Source organism: Lampris incognitus, chromosome 2 (assembly GCF_029633865.1).
Source record: "Lampris incognitus isolate fLamInc1 chromosome 2, fLamInc1.hap2, whole genome shotgun sequence".
NCBI classification, from domain to species: domain Eukaryota; kingdom Metazoa; phylum Chordata; class Actinopteri; order Lampriformes; family Lampridae; genus Lampris; species Lampris incognitus.
The window spans coordinates 47,346,094-47,367,146 of NC_079212.1; positions in this window are offsets into that span (position 1 = coordinate 47,346,094).

The window sequence follows — 21,053 nt, forward strand, 5'->3', positions numbered from 1 at the left end:
CCGTGTGCCATTATCTCAGCGTCAAACGGTTCCCACCCTGCTAAAAACGGCGTCCTCAGACCAAAGCTAACACAGGCAATCCGGTGTTGAACAAACTACATCTAACTACATGGGAACATTTGTGTACTGCAATAACGATTGTAAAATTGGTCGATTATAGAGCCAACAAAAGCATCGACACGTCGTCATCACGTTCCTATACTGTTTCCGGTTTGAGTGGGAACGTGTTTGGCGCTGCACGTGTGATCGTCCACCATGCCAGCAGCAGTGGTCTATGGGGAGTGTCTCCAGCCATGCTACGGGTGCCAGTTAGCATTGTGTAAACTACTAATAAGACACGTTAGCCCCTAGCTAACGGGTCTGACCCTTTAGTCGAGCGGTTAGTGATGTCGCCTTGTGGTGCAGTACACACCGTATCGAATGCCGCACCGGGCAAGAAAATAACCGGTTACATTGGTGGCAGCGGTGGGATCCGGAAGTGTGCAGATCCTCAGAAGTCTCTTCGGAGCGCGGGAATAACAAAGCGCGAGGTTGCGCTTCCGGGGAGGGTGACGACTGTAAACTACTAATAACACACGTTAGCCCTGACTAACGGGTCTGAGCCTTTAGTCGAGCGGTTAGTGACGTCGCCTTGTGGTGCAGTACACCCCGTATCGAATCCCGCACCGAGCAAGAAAATAACTGGTGATAATTGAGTATAACCTGACCCCATGGGCCAAATGGATAAAGTAATGATTTAATAATGGAGAAAAATCTGTTTTTTAGCTTAAATTGGAGACTAACAATGGTTGCTGAAAGCAACGATTACAGCAAGGTAGAGAAGTGAAAACGCGAGGTAGAAAGATGGCCGACACAAAGACACAACATACTCACTTATTCACATTTCTTCAAAGGTATTTCCATTTCTTTCCATTCGTTTTGTTTAGTTTTTGTTTGTTTTTTGGGGGTTTTTCCCTCAGCACAGCAAGCCATCTGGCATATCTCCTCCATTTTTGCTCTGATCTCTGTTCCTCCGGACGGTGCCAGTTTCTGAAGGTCTTACATTTCTTAATGTCATTGATGCATCGCGAATCAGCAGGATAACCACAGCTATATTACGTAAGGTGGCCCAGTGGTTAGCACTGTTACCTCACAGCAAGAAGGCCTGGGGTTCGAACCCAGGTCCTTTCTGTGTGGAGTTTGCATGTTCTCCTCGTGTCTGTGTGGGTTTCCTCCGGGTGCTCCGGTTTCCTCCCGCCATCAGAAAGACATGTGTCGCTCTGGTGGCCGAGCGGAATAAACCGCCGTTCCTGCAGTCCGCTCGTCACGTGGCTGGGAGGTTCGTATCCCAGACTTGCCGTAAGGGTAAGGCATTCATTAGGTCACCCTTACCCGAGGGATAGTGCGTGTAGATCGGTGTAGTGTTCGGGGACTCGTCGTTCTCCAGGGACCCCTCTGGCCCATCCGGGCGCCTGCAGCCAAGCAACCGAAACCATTCTCCCTACGTCTCCTTCGCGGCCTGAAGGTGACACGAGTTTGAAGGAAGCTGGTGTTACGACTATCTCCTTCCTGTGGAAACGTGAGCCAGGGGAGTTATTCGACAAGAGTTCCGGCCATATGCCACTGGGTTAATCGGGTGGGATAAGGGGGAAAAACTAGAAATAAATAATAAAAAAAAATACTGGAGAACTACGCATGCCACGATTTTAACACCGTGCCTGATTAATCTGTGATAGAGTGAACGAGTGAGCAGATTAGAAAACATCTCCAAGACTGGTCACCATCAAGACCACCAGGTGATGTCCTGGGGGGTCGGACACAGCCATCTGGAGACAGATCCCAAAGGATGGCGGTGCAGAAGTATTAGGAGCACGGCCGTTCTGCTTAAAACGAGGCGGATATGCTGTACCACAGAGTAAATGTGTGGAGATTGTTGGATCTTTAAAAGTCAACTTTCGTAATAAGATATAACTGCTAAAAACACGTACTTTATACCTCTGGATACAAGCTGATCAAACATGCTTTCTGCCTGTCTTCATGCAGCAGGGATAAGAGGGTGTAGTTTTGACCCTACAGTCAAACGGATGATTCGGATATGACAAATTTCCAGTACAGCTTGACTTCTTTTGCAGTTTCCTCTGGACTTTTCCATAATCACTTAGCTAGACTCTCTGCTTCCGGCTTTTGTATTTACTGTATTTACCGTCAAACGACTGTGTCCCAGTGCCAAAAACTGAAGTCAATCCCAACGATGGAGATTGATAAATATTACCAGAATGCATTGCGTAAACAAGTCTTTGGCTGTCTATGAATATCCCTCCGCATCTATTTCGAACCACAGGGGCAAACATTTCATAATCAATAACTATCATTTTCTTCAATCTGCAGCATTGCTTTCACAGCATGTACTTTTGCAAGTCTAACATTTTTAGACATTTTTAGAAATCTATTCATCTCACAGCTGGTCTGGTTTAGTTTCTTCATTATTGTTGCTTTGGTCAGGGGTTGTGGCCTTCGGCTTTGTTGTCTGCTGTCTGATAATGGGGACAGTGCTCGCACCCCGGGCATAAAGCTGTCCTCCGTCAATGGCCCCACCATTGTGTGTGAACTAAACTCAAACGCGACAGGAAATGTGGTTTAGTTCTGGTGAGGCGTACAAAAAAAAGCACAGATTGGACTTCAGAGAAGTGACCAAAGAGGAGGGTGAGCAGGGCCATTAGCACTGAGAAATGCCTGGGAAGCTGGAAACTTCTATTTACAGCCTGTAAATATGATGCTGCTTTCTGATGTGTGCTGTGAAATGAAAGTTAAATCCGGAGGTCGTGGAGAAGAACAGCGAGCACAGATAACTTGGGTAGCGGCGTTCCTGCCATCACCATATGTGCGTCTATTTCTGTGTCCTTTCGTTTCTTTTTCTCAAGATAGAATCTCTCTCTCTCTCTGTCTCTCTCTCTCTGTCTCTCCCTCTTGCTCTCTCTCTCACTCTCTCTCTCTCACTCTCTCTCTCTCCCTCTTGCTCTCTCTCTCTCTCACTCTCTCTCTCTCTCTCTCTTTCACTCTCTCTGTCTCTCTCTCGCTCTGTCTCTCTCTCTTTCCCTCTTCTTTGTCTCACCATATTTGGCTTTGGATGCTCTCCCTGTCTTTCCGTGCTCTTCTCCGTGACGTTATCATTTCTTTAGTTTTTACCCTACGAATCCCCCGCTACCGTGCGCTGGTCCATCCAGACTCCAGTCTGCCAAGTCTCCTCTAACAGGTGCCAATTAATTAGATCCCCTGTATTCTCTGGACCTTTGTGTTTACAACCGCGCCGATGGAAATCAGGACAGCACAGATGTGGCTCCCCCTCGCCAATAAAGGCTACACTTCCAGAGACAATGTGCAGGCCCTCGATTTCCCTCGCTCTCATCTGTCTTTATATCGGGTGGAAAGAATACAGACTTGTCTCATTTGCCCAATAATCCAATCTCATTTTGGCTTGTGAAGCGGTACATGAATGCTTGTGAAGTGGTACATGAATGCGTTGGCAGACAAAAACAGACCCTGGCTCTCTGCAAAGGGCCTCGTTCTTATCTCTGCGCCTCTGTTGCCCCCTTCATCTCTTCCAGACGGGAACACGGGATCCAAGTGGGATCTGATTCGATTAGAAGGAGTTAATTTCACGCCAGTTAAAACCAGGAGGGGGTCTCGTTGTAAACACCGCCTCCAGCCTGAGCTAACGTCTGGGGCCTCCTGTGTAAAAACATAGACGTAGGCAGTGAGCGAGTCAGGAGTGTGTGTGTGCGTGCGTGTGTGTTCGGTTCGAGAAAGTCAGCTACACCTGGAGTCTGTCGCTGGCTACGATACGACTGTTTCAGCGCTGGGTTCCTGTCTGAGGTGAGAGAGGGGGTGGGGGAGAGACAGACGACGAGAGCGAAGAACAAGAATGTGAGAGAGAGGAAAAGGGGGGATGGAAAGAAGGAGTAAATAAAGAGACGAGGGGTGGGTGGGGGGCGGGGGGGGTGTCCCTTTGGAGGCACATCAAGAATTTGCCTTTTATGGGGTACGGTCTCACTCCTCCAAAGCCCTGCGAGCTCTCGTGCAGCAGCCAAAACAACCCACAGAGAAGAAATAAGCAACACCAAAAGCGACAGGAGGGAAAGCAAAACTCCAGCAACAGCTGTATGTTTTTCTCACCTCTCGGCACTACTGCACCCATAGGGTGGTCAGGGTTGTGGGGGGGGGGGTATGACTGAGCCATGAAGTCACATACGTTTACGTGATGTTAGAAAACTGCACTTTTAAAATACATGTAAACGGCTGAAATCGTACTGTAGACTACTAATAAAAGACGTTAGCCTCTCGCTAACGGGTGTGACCCTTTAGCCGAGCGGTTAGTGATGTCGCCTTGTGGTGCAGTACACCCCGTATCGAATCCCGCACCGAGCAAGAAAATAACCGGTTACATTGGTGGCAGCGGTGGGATCCGGAAGTGTGCAGATCCTCAGAAGTCTCTTCGGAGCGCGGGAATAACAAGCGCGAGGGCGCGCTTCCGGGGAGGGTGACGACTGTAAACTACTAATAAGACACGTTAGCCCCTAGCTAACGGGTCTGACCCTTTAGCCGAGCGGTTAGTGATGTCGCCTTGTGGTGCAGTACACGCCTTGTGGTGCAGTACACCCCGTGTCGAATCCCGCACCGGGCAAGAAAATAACCGGTTACAGTACTAAATCGAATTTCTCAAAGTCGGACTAACACAACCTAGATAACACGGTTGGGGGTCGATTTACTCCGGCACATATACGCTTCAGGGGTTGGCGCTAGAATGCGTCGTCCGCAGGGAGGTGGGAGGGAACTCCGCCGCACGTCATCAAACGCTCACGGCGGAAACGGCCAGTATCGCCTCGGGGGGGGGGGTCCTTCGACTACTTATGACGTCACGGATTATGTCGCTGGCTAGCGTTAGCTTTATAGTTATTTAGCCGTGTGTTTTTTTACAGTCGGCCCCGAGCTGGCCTAGGCGTTCTGCGCATGATCCACAGTTCCCGTGGCGGTCTTGAACCCGGAAGTCGAACAGCGTAGTATCAACAGGGTAGAGGCTAGTTCCTATCGATGCAGAGAACGGAAATGGAGTAGAGAACGGTCGACTGAGCATGCGCGAAATGCCTCTATCATGCCTCCACACGCCCCGCGTAGCATCCAGGCGCTGGGATTCTAGGAAGACCCGCCCCTACTCTGCGTCTGATTAGCTAACTTTTACCCTAACCCCCCCCTAACCCTAACCTTACCCTACCCAAACAACGGAGGCAACGAGTACTTGCGCATGCTCAGTTGACCGTTCTCTGCATCGATGGGAACTAGCCTCTACCGTATCAACAGTATCAACATGGCGAGCGAGAACCACACATTTCCGGACAGACGAGGGGACAAACTTTATGTCGCGTCAGCTAAACGGTGCCGCTTGCTATAACTTGTTCGTCGCTTCTTTGGTACATTTGTGACGCAATAGGTCACAAGACGGTCCAATAGTGCCTACCGTACCGGGGTCGGACATCCTTCAATAAATCGATTCTTCCCCCGGTTCTTATATAATGGGACAACGACAGCAGTCCAATTACGTGGCCTAATCGAGCTATAGCTCGACTTAACTGGTCATCTAAATGCACCACCTGTATATCGGAAGACGGAAAAGGTGGAGTTGACCCTTTATCCTCTGAGGAAGGCGCTAAGAAGCAGCATCTGACAGAAAAGGTGGAGTTGACCCTTTATCCTCAGAGGAAGGCGCTAAGAAGCAGCATCTGACAGAAAAGGTGGAGTTGACCCTTTACCCTCAGAGGAAGGCGCTAAGAAGCAGCATCTGACAGAAAAGGTGGAGTTGACCCTTTATCCTCAGAGGAAGGCGCTAAGAAGCAGCACCTGACAGAAAAGGTGGAGTTGACCCTTTATCCTCAGAGGAAGGCGCTAAGAAGCAGCAACCGAACAGCGACGCGGATGTATCCGTGACACCCCTTGGCATGACGTCGCCTCAACCACGGCGTGTGCTAATCTATAGACTATGTATGGTGAAAGAGCCTCCGTCCCGCTGCTGAGTAAAAAGGAGGAGAACCGTACACTGTTGTCCCTCCCTCCTGCTGAGGTCGCTGAGCATCCTAGCGGCCGGTGTCGTCGTTCGCTGCAGTTTCTCGTTTGTTTTCCCGAAGGCCCTCTCGACAATAGCCACAATGTCTGGGCCGGAGCTGAGGAGAAGCCTGCTGCCTATATCTCAGGGCAGGAAACAGAGGAGCACTGAGAAGGGAGAGGCTGAGGATGGGGGTGGGAGTTGGGGGGGGGGGACAGAGGAGTATTGTATACACAAGAGTGAGGCAACCTGGGGTAGAGGGGCAAATGGAAAGGAGGAAGAGAAAGAGACTTGTGCTTGGGGATTGTTAAAGAGAACCGAAGAGGTGACGGAGGAGGAAAAGGGAGACAAACGGGAAATGGGACAGGGAGGGGGACTGCAAAACGCGTTTGTGTGCATGAGAGCCATTGTGTTGGCTGTATCGGAGACATGCAGAGGCATTAACATGAGCTCGGAGAAAGACACCCGTATGAAAAAGGAATGGAAAAGTCTTAACATTTGTAGAGGGTCCCTGCGGAGAACCCATGTAAGACAAGTGATTTGTGATGACAGGAGCCACGCTTATAGTAGTGTGTACCTTATAACAGTACCACAGAGATGTGGTACTTCATAACTGCACTGCATATAGACACTTCTTCTTCTTTCAGCTTGTTCCCTGTTTTTCAGGGGTCGCCACAGCGAATTTTATAGCTTCCATCAGTACCCTGTGGGGGCACAGCACCGATTGTGGCCTCGACTGATCCGGTATGGTCTTATCAATCCGCATTCGGATTTGGCAATGTCTTACTTCGGATGCCCCTCCTGACACAACCACTAACCCTATGGACGGGGGCACAGGTAAATGCCTGTCGCCATTACTACACATATATACTACACATACTACATATAGATACTAACATGGAAATAAAACCTGATTGTTCTGTGAGTTTGGTGGTGATTTGTGAAAGCAGGTAGTGTGTTTCTGATAACCCTTTTTCATACAGGCACATAGTGTGAAGGGGGGGAAGGAAGGAAGTAAGGAAGAAAGAAAGAAGGGGAAAGAAAGTAGTGTGTGAAGGGGAAAGGAAGGAAGGAAGGAAGGAAGGAAGGAAGGAAGGAAGGAAGGAAGGAAGGAAGGAAGGAAGGAAGGAAGGAAGGAAGGAAGGAAGGAAGGAAGGAAGGAAGGAAGGAAGGAAGGAAGGAAGGAAGAAAGAAGGGGAAAGAAAGAAAAAGAAATTAGTGTGTGAAGGGGAAAGAAAGAAAGAAAGAAAGAAAGAAAGAAAGAAAGAAAGAAAGAAAGAAAGAAAGAAAGAAAGAAAGAAAGAAAGAAAGAAAAAGAAAGTGTGAAGGGGAAAGAAAGGAAGAAAGAAAGAAAGAAAAAAGAATGTGTGAAGGGGAAAGAAAGAAAGCAAAAATGGAGGAAAGAGAAAGAAAGAAAGACAGGAAGAAAGAAAGAAAAAGTAGTGTGAAGGGGAAAGAAAGAAAGAAAAAAGGGAAAAAAGGAAGCGGGAAAGAAAGAAAAAGTAGTGTGAAGGGGAAAGGACGAAAGAAAGAAGAAGAAAGAAAGAGCAAAACAAAACAAAGTCATGTGGGGTGCACTCGTTTTCCCAGGTATGTTTGTTTTCGTAGTGTGCACGTGAGTGGAGGGATGAGCGGGGGGGGGAGGGGGAAGTGGGATGTCCACATAGGGAAGATGGTTTTAAGAGGAGGTGTTTTTAAATCGGTGTGTGTGTGTCTATGTGTGTGTGTGTGTGTGACAGAGGGGACTGGAGGAGTGTGCGGTGTGTATCCTCTCTCCCTTCAACAGGGCGAGCGGAGCTGAATGAGAGCCAGGAAAAGGGGAAGGGCTTCTCTCGCTCTCCTCTCCAGCTGACAAAAACAGCTGCCTGGGCGCCAGGGCTTGGAGAACAGCGCCTGACAGGGGGAGGGAGAAGAGCGAGCGAGAGGGAGCGGAGGGGGCCCAAGGGAGACGAGCTAGAGGAGAAATAGTCCCAGGTCCGCGGGCCTGTCCATCTATATGGGTTGCGTCCTGAGTTCGGACTGGTGCGGGGAGGAAGAGGTCCAGGTGGTGCCGGTGGTCAGGAACTCATCTGTGAGGAGAAGCAGGAGCTCGTCTCTGAGGAGAAGCAGGAGCTCGTCTCTGAGGAAGAGTCCGGAGAGGAGTGATAGTGGAAGGATGAGGCTGACAAAGGTGAGTGGGTGTGTGTCTGTGAGTGAATGTATGTGCGTGGTCATAGCTGTGTATATGAAGGAGACATTACACACACACACACACACACACACACACACACACACACACACACACACACACACACAATTCACTCATTTCAACACATACGTTGGCTTGGGCCGACAGGCTAATGGAAATCCCATCAGTGGTGTGATTGGTCGTTCAGATGGACTGAGAGAGAAACTACGTGTTTACACACCACAGCTGGACGATGCCCAGCCACATCCACAGCTGGGCTCCGTCGCCCTGGCCAGGCTCGACGTTACTGCTCTGAGCAGGCACAAATCCATGGACTTAGTATTTATTTGTTTGTTTATTTGTTTATTTATTTGTTTATTTATTAGTATTAACAATAATAACAATAACAATAATATTTATTATTTGTCTGTTTATTTGTTTATTATTATTCTTTATTATTTATTCATTTTATGATTTTTATTTATTATTTATTTATTTACTTATTTATTTGAAGCAGGCCTATATATATATATATATATATATATATATGGAAGCCGGTTTGTAGCGTGCTCTTTGTCATGTGTGCTTTCAGCATACAGCAGCAGTGTGAGAGTGGTACACAGAAAGGTTGTATGGTGATGCGTCATGGAAAAGAGACTAGTTACCTTCATGTTCTATTTCAGGCATTTAATGAGGGTGCCTACCTGTTGCGTGGGCTGAACTAGCTAAGTCAGCAACATTACGGGGCAGCGGTGGCTCAGGAGGTAGAGCGGGTCGTCTGGTAGCTGGAAGGTTGCTGGTTTGAGCCTCGGCTCTTCCTGGAAAGAAATGCCGAGGTGTCCCTGAGCAAGGCACTTAAACCCCTAACTGTTCCCGATGAGCTGGTTGTTTCTTTGCATGGTTGACACCACTATGTGTGTGTGTGTGTATGATTGTGCTGCATGAATAGTAAAGCACTTTGAGTGGCTGTTGCAGCTGGAAAAAGTGCTGCATGAACGCAGTCCATTTACCATCACAGGTAACTACTAGTAAGGGTCAGAGCCACCAGGCCTTGACCATAGATTTAATGAAGATTTCTGTCTTCATTAAATCTGTCTGTCTGTCTGTCTGTCTGTCTCTCTGTCGCTCTCTCTCTCTCTCTTACTGTCTCTCTCGCTGCCTGTCGCTCTCTCTCACTGTCTCTGTCTCTCTCTCGCTCTCTTTTCTTCTTGTTCTTCTGCTTGTTCTTCTTCTTCTTCTAGATAGATAGACAGAGAGACTGACAGTTAGACAAGACAGACAGACCGACAGACAGAAGCAGACCGACAGATTTTTACTGTATGAGTTGTTCACCACATTTGCTTTACAAGTTTAAGGGGAGATAGATTAAGACGAGAGCAGGTTTTATCTCTCAAGATTGTACACTGACAGAGATCTAACCTTTCAAATCCCATTATCCTCCCAAAGCGCTGTATAACATGCAGTCACTCTTTCAGATCTGTGGAAACAGGGGACGATTGTACAGAAAACGGCTTGTGTTCTGTTATAACAGGTGTCTGAAATTCTGATCTGACCAGAAATGTAAAGCACCTTGAGTGGCTGTTGCAGCTAGAAAAGCGCTGTATAAAATGCAACTTGAAAATGCAATATATTCCCGTGGTCCTACTATGCAGTAGTCATCTGCAAAAGCTTCGCTGCTAGAGAAAAATTGCTCTATATTGACCTATCATTATCCGTAATGAGTGTGAGTAAATTACCCATGAAGTCGAATGCAAATTGAAAACATTTCAGTCTATGGTCTAACAAGGTAGCAAGGGATGATGGCATCAGTACGCTGGGGCCGCATCAGTCCAGATACAATGGCTCTGTTGTGATTGCCTCACCAGTGCTGGAGAATTACCATACTGTAAGCAGAGACGAGCTTGCTGGCTGGAGAGGTCTTAAAGTAGTGTGAGTCACCAGGAGTAAACTGAACTCCCTTCATGGGAATCTGTATTACATCATTTTTGATTACATACAGGCGATGATTATCGTTGAGTTATGTTTTCAGGCATGTGCAGCGGCACAAACGGTGGCCCACAGTTTGAACACACTGGGCCTAATTCATCAACTGTTCCTACATACAAATTTGTTCTTACACCCACCCATGAAATATTTTAGCCCTGCAGTTTGTCTCAGAGACCAGTGTAGAACCTTGGTAACCCCTGGATTTAGTGTAACGATCAAGGCCATGGACTAGCGGCCTGTCCAGGGTGTCTCCCTGCCTGTCGCCCAATAGCTGCTGGGATAGGCTCCAGCATCCCGCGGCCCCAGTTGGGATAAGCGGCTTGGATAATGGATAGATGGATGGATCATGAATGAGTAGACTCGCCAAGCCAGTTAGCTAACGGGTCAAACCCTTTAGTCGACTGGTTAGCCCAGTCGCCCGTGGTGCAGGAGACCCGGGTTCGCATCCCGACTGGGGCGCTTCCCGGCTGCCCCCTGAATTCGCTACGTTGGTGTCAGAAGTGGGTTGGTGAGACCGTGAGGCCTTCGGAAGTGCGTGCGCCCAGAGGTGTGAAGGAGCTGGTGTCCTCAAGCGTCGGGATGTGCTTCCCAAAGGAGGGGGATAGTGTAACGATCACGAATGACTACACTCGCTAGCCAGTTGGTTAACCAGTCAGACCCTTTAGTTGACTGGTTAACGTAGTCACTCGTGGTGCGGGAGACCCGGGATCGCGTCCCGGCTGCGGCAGTTCCTGGCTACCCCCTGAATTCACTACATTATACACCAGATGGCTAACACTGGTGTCTTTTTCAGCCTGGGTGATTGCTCATTGCAAGAGGTAGACGGTAGATCAGGGGTGGCTAATCTTATCCAGGAAGGGCCGGTGTGGGTGAAGGTTTTTGTACCAACCAAGCAATTGCACATCTGTGTCTCCTAATCAAGTTCCTCAGCCAAGGCTCTACTGGTTGATTAGTGGGATCAGGTGTGTGACCGCTTGGTTGGAACAAAAACCTTCACCCCCACTGGCCCTTTCTGGATAAGATTGCCCACCCCTGTGATAGATGTTGGGGGGAAGGAATTGAAAATAACCATCAGGCTTTACTTCTGACTGTCAGACAAATTTGAGAGCTAAAAGAAAAATTCTGTGGGTGTTGCGGGGGCGTGGGTGTGAACACATTTGTACATACAACCGACTGATGAATGAGGCCCATTGTGCTTATGTGCATATCAGCATGTATATATATGCGTGTGTGTTGTGTGTATTCTTCTTTGGCTGTGCATGCATGTTTGCATGCCAACACTGCTTTGTGTACTTGTTTCTTCCTGTGTGTGTGTGTACTCTCAGTTTGTGTTAGGGAATGCAATGCACACTCGGTTGTGCGATGTTGTCTTGCAGTCCCCACGGCTCTCATCATGTGCTGAGCAGTGTGGGAATGTGGAGCCCTCTGGTCTGCATCATTCTGCAGCAGCTGACCCCACCACATGGATGTGGGAACCAAACAGAGTCCACTGATTATCTAATAGGACAACATGCTTTATTATTTTTTATTTTTCTTGGATTCGTCCCTGTTCTGGCCTTTTCCTCCTTTCTTCTAATCCTGTCATGATTGTTTTTCTTCTCCCACTTCCCCCTTCCTGTCCTCTTCTATTGACTCCTCCATGCATCTGCAGATGCCCCTATGTGAGCAAGCAGATGAATCCACGTGCGAGTTCAAGTTCAACGTTTTTGTCATGTGCGTTACATCCATATCCGAACCACTTATCCTGCTCTCAGGGTCGCGGGGATGCTGGAGCCTATCCCAGCAGTCATTGGGCGGCAGGCAGGGAGACACCCTGGACAGGCCGCCAGCCCATCACACAGCGCCGACACACACACACACACACACACACACACACACACACACACACACACACACACACACACACACACACACACACACACACACACACACACACATTCACACCTAGGGGCAATTTAGTACAGCCGATTCACCTGACCTACATGTCTTTGGACCGTGGGAGGAAACCGGAGCACCTGGACCCAAGGTTGGACTACCCCGGGGCTCGAACCCAGAGCCTTCTTGCTGTGAGGCGACCGTGCTAACCACTGCATCACCGTGCATTACAATACAATGAAATTCTTGTGCTCTGGCTCTCTGCCTTAACACAGGGGACACAAGAACACACCAAAAAAAGACAACACTACAGACCTACATAGACTATGTACACAGTGAACTCATGCATTATATTATACACAATATAGAAAAGTACACGATATCACAACAATGTTAGCTGAATATGGGTGCATCAGCTGTTCAGCAACCTGACTGCCTGTGGAAAGAAACTATTACTGAGACGGGTGGTGCGTGGTTTGATGCTCCGGTAGTGTTTTTTAGCTGGAAGGAGCGAGAACAGAACATGAGCGGGGTGGCTGGTGTCCTTAATGATGTTTGGGGCTTTCCTCTTGCAGCGAGTGGTGTAAATATTATGAAGGTGTGGTTGTTCCATGCCGATGACTTCTGCTGCTGCCTTTACAGTCCTTTTGCAGCAGTCCGCAGTCCTGAGCAGTCAGGTTGCCAAACCACACTGTGATGCAGCCTGTCAAGCCCCTCTCCATGGTATCAGAGAAGGTTGGATCAGTTCATCTGGACACGACATTTATTGAGAGAAACGTTTCATCACTCATCTAAGTGACCTCTTCAGTCTCAACTGACTGCCAGTGTCCCCACCCTTATAAACAACACAGCGGCATAACGACCAAAACCAACGATCGGTTTCGTATGCAAATAGGGGGAGTGACCACTAACTAGAGTTTTGATGGCCATGTGCACTATTTACAGAGGATTGGGGAATGGCTGCAGTCACAGCATTGTAAGATGGTGACAGATGTACTCTTAGGCCCCGTCCTCGGTTCAGGGATGGTCGTTCCCTCGTCACATAGGTGGCCTCTTTGACTTCCCATTCAAACCAGCGTTCCTCCCTATCAAGGATGTCCACATCCTCATCCTTGAAAGAGTGGTCACTGGCCTGTAGATGTTGTAGACTGTGGAGTCCTGGTCTGTAAATGGTGTAGACTGTGGTGTAGATGGTGTAGACTGTGGAGTCCTGGTCTGTAGATGGTGTAGACTGTGGAGTCCTGGTCTGACGTGTTAGCTCTCCCGTGTTGTGTCATCCTCTTGGCCATCATCTGTTTGGTTTCCCCAATGTACAAGTCACGCCAATCCTCCTGGCACTTAGCAGCGTACACTATATTGCTCTGTTTGTGCCGGGGTCGGGTCCCCCAGCACAAACAGGGCAAATCCTCAGTGAATAGGACACATGGCCATTGTAACTCTATCTAATGGTCACGCCCATATTTGTGTATGAAACCGATCCTCGGTTTGGGTCGTTATGCCGCTGTATTGTTTATAAGGGTGGGGACACCTGCAGTCAGCTGAGACTGAAGAGGTCACTTAGATGATGATGAAACGTTTCTATCAATAAACGCTGTGTCCAGATGAACTGATTCAAACGTCTTTGATTTTCCTAGCTGAAAAACTGAGCGTGCGTTAAGACCCGCTCCATGGTACTGCCATCAAAGTTCACAAGAGTCTTGGTAGTCATACCAAAACTCTTGGGACGCCTCAGACTTCTTCAGGATGCAGTCGGTGCTGAGAGACCATGTGAGGGTGTCTGCGATGTGCAAACTGAGAAATCTAAAACTGTCCACAATTTCAACAGATGACCCATTATGGACAGTTTGACACGTCGGTTTACACGTTGCTGCTATTGAAGCGATAATGACTCGGTCAGCCCGGGATTTATGAAACACGTTATCCCTCAGAAAGCAGAATTAGGGCGTCCGGGTAGCGTGGTGGTCTATTCCGTTGCCTACCAACACGGGAATCTCCGGTTCAAATCCCCGTGTTACCTCCGGCTTGGTCGGATGTCCCTACAGACACAATTGGCCATGTGTGCTGGTGGGAAGCCGGATGTGGGTGTGTGTTCTGGTCGCTGCACTAGCGCCTTCTCTGGTCGGTCGGGGCGCCTGTTCGGGGGGGGAAGGGGAACAGGGGGAATAGCGTGATCCTCCCACGCACTACAGCCCCCTGGTGAAACTCCTCACTGTCAGGTGAAAAGAAGCGGCTGGCGACTCCACATGTAAGGGAGGAGGCATGTGGTAGTCTGCAGCCCTCCCCGGATCGACAGAGGGGGTGGAGCAGCGACTGGGACGGCTCGGGAAACTGGGGTAAGGAGAGAAAAAGGGGGGAAAGGAAGCCCCCCCTCCAAAAAAAGAAAGCAGAATTAAATTAAACTAATTCATATTCTCACCAAGTACCACCGCCATACTGCTTTAACATCAGATCCAGGTTTAACATCAGATCCAGGTTTAACATCAGGTCCAGGTTTAACATCAGGTCCAGGTTTAACATCAGATCCAGGTTTAACATCAGGTCCAGGTTTAACATCAGGTCCAGGTTTAATATCAGATCCATGTGCTTGCTTGGGTCTGCTGCAGGTCAGATGTGTGTTGAGGGGAAGCTGCATCTTGGTTAGTTGTTGACAGACGGTAGATGACGCTTGGCAAGAGTGTGTTTGGATTTTCCACATACACAAATGTCTATTGTGAGTCTCATTGTCTGACTACCTGACCAGCTCATGTGCTCCTCATTCTCTGAGACATGCCAGACACTGTGAGTTATGTGTATTCGGCGAGCAGAATGGTCTTGAGAAAGAATCAAAACAGGTCTGAACTCTGGGTACCAAGCTCGGGGGTCCTGCTATGTTTTTTCACCGTAGTCGTACAACTAAATGTTGACTTTACCCGACACTAGCCTGTGAAACATTAGCCGTAAGCCTATTACGTAACCACACGTCCATCTCTGTTATTTCCACTGGTCATTAAAGTCATTAATGGGAAGGAGCAGAATGAAACGAGCTCTTCCTAATCCTTTGTTTATTACTCTTACGACTCGTGTTATGGCTTTTACCCTTCACCATAACATCTGTTCCCCATAACGGTCATATAAGCATATGAAGAACCCTATTTTTTAACTTATGAGTTGCTCTGGACCAGAGCCCTCTCACATGACTAAAACATGTAACATACATGTAACACTACTTTATATCACATGTAACATACATACAACATACATGTAACATATATGTAATGTATATAACATCAACAGCTTTATAGCACATATAGCATACATATAACATACAACAACTTTATAGCAAATGGAACATACATATAACATACATGTAACATACAACAACAACTTTATAGCATATCGAAAATACATATAACATACATATAACATACAACAATAACTTTATAGCACATGTAACATACATATAACATACAACAACTTTATAGCACATGTAAAATACAGATAACATGTATGTAACATACATATAACATGCAATAACAACAACTTTATAGCACATTTGAAATGCATATTACGTACATGTAAAATACATATACACTACCGTTCAAAAGTTTGGGATCACCCAAACAATTTTGTGTTTTCCATGAAAAGTCACACTTATTCACCACCATATGTTGTGAAATGAATAGAAAATAGAGTCAAGACATTGACAAGGTTAGAAATAATGATTTGTATTTGAAATAAGATTTTTTTTACATCAAACTTTGCTTTCGTCAAAGAGTCCTCCATTTGCAGCAATTACAGCATTGCAGACCTTTGGCATTCTAGCTGTTAATTTGTTGAGGTAATCTGGAGAAATTGCACCCCACGCTTCCAGAAGCAGCTCCCACAAGTTGGATTGGTTGGATGGGCACTTCTTTGAGCAGATTGAGTTTCTGGAGCATCACATTTGTGGGGTCAATTAAACGCTCAAAATGGCCAGAAAAAGAGAACTTTCATCTGAAACTCGACAGTCTATTCTTGTTCTTAGAAATGAAGGCTATTCCATGCGAGAAATTGCTAAGAAATTGAAGATTTCCTACACCGGTGTGTACTACTCCCTTCAGAGGACAGCACAAACAGGCTCTAACCAGAGTAGAAAAAGAAGTGGGAGGCCGCGTTGCACAACTGAGCAAGAAGATAAGTACATTAGAGTCTCTAGTTTGAGAAACAGACGCCTCACAGGTCCCCAACTGGCATCTTCATTAAATAGTACCTGTTAGAGCCTGTTTGTGCTGTCCTCTGAAGGGAGTAGTACACACCGGTGTAGGAAATCTTCAATTTCTTAGCAATTTCTCGCATGGAATAGCCTTCATTTCTAAGAACAAGAATAGACTGTCGAGTTTCAGATGAAAGTTCTCTTTTTCTGGCCATTTTGAGCGTTTAATTGACCCCACAAATGTGATGCTCCAGAAACTCAATCTGCTCAAAGAAGTGCCCATCCAACCAATCCAACTTGTGGGAGCTGCTTCTGGAAGCGTGGGGTGCAATTTCTCCAGATTACCTCAACAAATTAACAGCTAGAATGCCAAAGGTCTGCAATGCTGTAATTGCTGCAAATGGAGGATTCTTTGACGAAAGCAAAGTTTGATGTAAAAAAAATCTTATTTCAAATACAAATAATTATTTCTAACCTTGTCAATGTCTTGACTCTATTTTCTATTCATTTCACAACATATGGTGGTGAATAAGTGTGACTTTTCATGGAAAACACAAAATTGTTTGGGTGATCCCAAACTTTTGAACGGTAGTGTACATATAACATACAACAACAACGTTATAGCACATGTAAAATACATATAACATACATGTGACATACAACAACTTTATAGCATATGTAAAATACATATAACATGCGTGTAAAGTACATATAATATACAATAACAACTTTATAGCACATGTGAAATGCATATTACGTACATGTAAAATTCATATAACATACATGAAACATACATGGAACAGCACTAGGTCTTGTTCCAATACGTTCCCGTTTTCTTCCCCGTGTTGGCTCATGAGGTACCTATACTTCTGTTTTCGTGCACAGCGGGTTGTTTTGGTTCTATGGGAATGAGGAGGCGGTGCGGTGAGCAGCGTGGCTTTACGAGCTTTTCACATGTGTTTGTATACGCTCCTCACATTTCCCATCAACAACAACGCTATGGCTGGACGTGACGTCTTACCACGGCCGTGAGCCACAGGCATGCACAACACACACACACACGCACACGCACGCACACGCACACACACATGCACACACAGCACAGGAAGGAACACTGACCTGTCAGGGTTAAACATAGACCCCAGCATCCAGAATAGAATAGAATAGAATAGAATGCTATTACTATTTACTAGCACTACTTCTCAGTCCCACACACACTCGTTAGAGAGACAGGGAGTTCGTATGGGAAGTCCAAGCTCAGAGGGTGGCAGGACTAGACTGGATTCCTGCGGCTCGAGAACAATGATCCGTCCCAAAGTCAGGACTCGGTTTGAGGACTCGTTGTTTTGTGTACGGAGTGGGGGGGGGATGTGGTGAGAGGGAAGCTGATCGAGGGAGAGAGGGGAAAGACATAAACCACTTCCTCCCGCCAAAACTCCGCGCTAACCCCAACAAATCCCGGCACCGCCCTTTATAGAAACACCTCCCGGTAAACTATGCACCAAATATTTTCTTTTCTTCCACACAAAAATGTCCACCCTAACTCGGGTCCAAGAGTCCCAGAGCACGCCTAGGAAATGGCTGCTGGACCGAGCGAGCTCGGCGGGCAGCGTCAGGAGAGACGGGCTGCTTGACGCGCACAGCACTCGGCCTTTTATGAAGTTCATGTGCACGATAAATGTAAGCGGAGTAATCCCTGGACCCCACTTTCTCTTACCGGGCCTCTCTGCAGAACTCTGTCCGTGTTCTCACATGCATCTCTGTCCATCTCTGTCATCACTCTCTCTCTCTCGCTCTCGCTCGCTCTCTCTCTCTCGCTCTCTCTCTCTCTCTCGCTCGCTCGCTCGCTCTTTCTTTCTCTCGCTCGCTCTTTCTTTCTCTCGCCCCCCCTCTCTCTCTCTCGCTTTCTTTCGCTCTCTCTCGCTCCCCCCCTCTCTCGCCCCCCCCTCTCTCTCTCTCGCTCTCTCTCTCTCTCTCTCTCTCCCCCCCTCTCTCTCTCACACTCTCTCTCTCTCCCCCTCTCTCTCTCACACTCTCTCGCTCTCTCACACTCTCTCGCTCTCTCTCTCTCTCTCGCCCTCCCCCCTGTGACTCTCTCTCTCTCCCCCTCTCTTTCACCCTCTTTCTATCCCCCCCCCCCCCGTCTATCTCTCTCCATCCACAGCTGTACCTTATCAGCCACTGGTTTACTGCTTTCTTATACAATCTCTCTTCAAACTACACAGCCCCTTTCTCTCCCCCTCCCTCTCCTCCTTCCCTCATTTCCTCTTGGCCCGGGCTCCCACCCCATCCACCCCTCCTCTCATTTACCTCCAAAGGCGCTCCGAGCTGCTCCGCTTCCTCAAAACTCTAAATCTTCCCGTTGTGGACTCACTCTTCGGGTTTACACTGAGCGCTTGTTTCTGAGCACCTTGCAGCCCCGTGGTGGTGTTTGGGTCTCGGGTTTCCCTCGCGGGGTTTTCTGGGTATTCTGTCACGCGCGCGGCTGCGCTGTCTGCATTGCATCCGTTTATCTCGCCAGTTTTCACAAGTTCAGTGTATCTGTCGTGCAGGGCTGTGGAGCTCAGTGCATTGGCTTAGCTGCAGCCATGCATTCATTTGGTTCTTGTTTATTTAAGCAAGTGCTGCAAAACCAATAAAAAAAGGTAAACTGGGGATGCGGATCAGTCTAATTCCGGATCAAGTGGAGCCCTGAATGGAGATTGTGACTCCTGCCTATCTGTCAGTAGCCGTGCCCCTTCCCCCAGTCTTAGGCTGCGCTCATGTTCTATTTCCTATTACCTTTTTATTATTTGTCTGTTTGACTAAAAGCTTTTGTGTTGTAGCCAAGAATCATCTGATTTCCCTTACACCAAGGACACACTTGTGCATGTGCACTCTCTCTCTCCCCCTCTCTCCCTCTCTCCCTCCCTCTCTCTCCTTCTCTCCCTCTCTCTCTCCCTCTGTCTCTCCCTCTCTCCTTCTCTCTCTCTCTCCCTCTCTATCCCGCTCTCTCTCCCTCTCGCCTCGCACACACTCTCTCTCTCTCCCTCTCTTTCTCTTACATGCACTCACACACACTCTCTCTCCCTCTCTCTCTCTTACATGCACTCACACACTCTCTCTCTCTCCCTCTCTTTCTCTTACATGCACTCACACACACTCTCTCTCTCCCTCGCTCTCTCTTACATGCGCTCACACACTCTCTCTCCCTCTCTCTCCCTTACATGCACTCTCACACACACTCTCTCTCTCCCTTACATGCACTCTCACACACTCTCTCTCCCTCTCTCTCTCTTACATGCACTCACACACACTCTCTCTCCCTCTTTCTCCCTTATATGCACTCTCACACTCTCTCTCTCCCTCGCTCTCTCTTACATGCGCTCACACACTCTCTCTCCTTCTCTCTCTCTTACATGCACTCACACATACTCTCTCTCTCCCTCTCTCTCCCTTACATGCACTCTCACACACTCTCTCTCCCTCTCTCTCCCTCTCTCTCCCTCTCTCTCTTACATGCACTCACACACACACTCTCTCTCTCTCCCTCTCTCTCTTACATGCACTCACACACACTCTCTCTCCCTCTCTCTCTCTTACATGCACTCACACACTCTCTCTCTCGCTCTCTCCCTCTCTTTCTCTTACATGCACTCACACACACTCTCTCTCCCTCTCTTTCTCTTACATGCACTCACACACACTCTCTCTCTCCCTCGCTCTCTCTTACATGCACTCACACACTCTCTCTCCCTCTCTCTCTTACATGCACTCTCACACACACACTCTCTCTCTCCCTCTCTTTCTCTTACATGCACTCACACACACTCTCTCTCTCCCTCGCTCTCTCTTACATGCACTCACACACTCTCTCTCCCTCTCTCTCTCTTACATGCACTCACACATACTCTCTCTCTCCCTCTCTCTCTCTTACATGCACTCACACACACACACGCTCTCTCTCTCCCTCTCTGTCTCTCTCACGTGCACTCTCACACACTATCTCTCTCTCTCCCTCTCTCTGTCTTACATGCACTCTCACACACTCTCTCTCTCTCACACTCTCTCTCTCTCTTACATGCACTCTCACACACTCTCTCTTTCCCTCTCTCTCTCTTACATGCACTCACACACACTCTCTCTCTCTCCCTCTCTCTCTCTTACATGCACTCTCACACACACTCTGTCTCTCTCCCTCTCTCTCTCTTACATGCACTCACACACACTCTCTCTCTCTCTCTCTCTCTTACATGCACTCACACACACTCTCTCTCTCTCCCTCTCTCTCTCTTACATGCACTCTCACACACACTCTGTCTCTCTCCCTCTCTCTCTCTTACATGCACTCACACACACTCTCTCTCTCTCTCTCTCTCTTACATGCACTCACACACACTCTCTCTCTCTCACGTGCACTCACACACACACTGTCTCGCTCTCTCATGTGAACTCACATACACACACTCTCATGTGCACTCACTCACACATGCATTCTCTCTCTCTCTCTCTCTCTCTCTCTCTCTCTCTCTCTCTCTCTCTCTCTCTCTCTCTCTCTCTCTCTCTCTCTCTCTCTCTCTCTCTCTCTCTCTCTCTCTCTCTCTCTCTCTCTCTCTCTCTCTCTCTCTCTCTCTCTCTCTCTCCAGCCTGGCCTCTCGTTCCTGAGCTAAAGACTCAAACTTTCTGTTTCTGCTAGTATTTTCTTAGACTCTCCTGTGGCCCTCGCCATCCCTCCCCTCCCCCAACCTCCCCTCTACCCTTTTGTCTCTACGTTTCCTACCCCTTATTGCTCCATTCGGTTT